The 1,040-nt window shown below is 56.6% G+C and overlaps 1 protein-coding gene across 1 annotated transcript in view; it reads left to right on the top strand.

The window, feature by feature from the left end:
• Positions 1 to 626: 626 nt before the first annotated feature.
• Positions 627 to 1,040, top strand: part of FAM69A (family with sequence similarity 69 member A) — a 100,061-nt gene continuing 99,647 nt past the window's right edge. The window contains exon 1 of the mRNA XM_025052047.1: positions 627 to 699. The gene's annotated coding sequence lies outside the window, so the exon portion shown is untranslated. The remainder of the gene's footprint in view (positions 700 to 1,040) is intronic.

The raw sequence follows: 1,040 nt of genomic DNA, 5'->3' as shown, positions 1-1,040 counted from the left end.
TGTTTGCTTCGGGGGAAACTAATTCTTAGAGCAATAGGCCGAATCAATTCTAAATGAGTTCTAAATGGCCACCTAAACTTTGCCGGCATCAAGTGAAAAAGTGGTATGTGAGCTAAAAAGCAGCAAAATCGCATCTTTCTCCATTCACTACAAGATATCCGTTATCAACAGCTGTTTTCTCACTAGGGTGACTCTCTTTTCCCTTACTTGGACTTGACTGTCAAAAGAACGATACCACACCCTGCGTTATGCAGCCGCAACCGAGTTGCATTGCCACGTCCCAGGTCTCCTGTCTACAGGACTGTATTAAATTCAATAATGTTTTTCTTTTCTTCTTTTGAATCAGGGTTCCTGGGTGGGGCCAGGAAAACCCTGAAGCTGTTTGAAAACGATACAAACTGAAAAGGTCAGAATTTTTAAAAAGTACATTTAAAAAACTGTTTAAGGCCCTTAGAGGCTAACTGAATTTGGGGGGCACGCTGAGTTCAACAAAGAAAAACCCTGTTCGCGTTGGCTTCGCCGCAGGCGCAGAGTCCAGTCCTCAGGGGACGAGCTCGTCCGCGTCTCGGGCGGCGGTAGACGCCCCCTCGCTGGGCCGCACCCGCCACCGTGCGCGAGGATGAGGCCGAGCCCCATGCGTCCCCTGAATTTCCATGCAACCCATCCAGATAAGTCCAGACTGAAGGAGCAGAGTCCAAAGTGAGCGTCAGTATCGTCTGGCGGGGTGGCGGGATGTGTGGCGGGCGCAGCTAGGGGAACAGGGAGCCGGAGGTTAGGTCCGCGAGGTCCGCGGCGGTCGGCGCCCAGACCCGCGCGGAACAAGCCCTCGCGGGGCTAGTCCCTCGCCGAGCTGGGCGTGCGACGCCCGGGCTTCCGCGGCGCCCCCTTGCTCCTCCGCACGCCTCCGCACGCCTCCCCTTTAAGCGCAAGGCGCAGTTGGATTTGTGTCGGCCGAGGCGAGGCGCGACTCCCCTTTATGGCGGAGCCGGCGGCAGCGGCTCTGACAGCCACGACGGCCGGCGAGCGGAGCAGGAGGCCCG

Source organism: Pteropus alecto, unplaced genomic scaffold (genome assembly GCF_000325575.1).
Source record: "Pteropus alecto unplaced genomic scaffold, ASM32557v1 scaffold25, whole genome shotgun sequence".
NCBI lineage: Eukaryota > Metazoa > Chordata > Mammalia > Chiroptera > Pteropodidae > Pteropus > Pteropus alecto.
The sequence above is the reverse complement of the archived record's forward strand: the minus strand, read 5'-3'. Positions and strand labels throughout refer to the sequence as shown.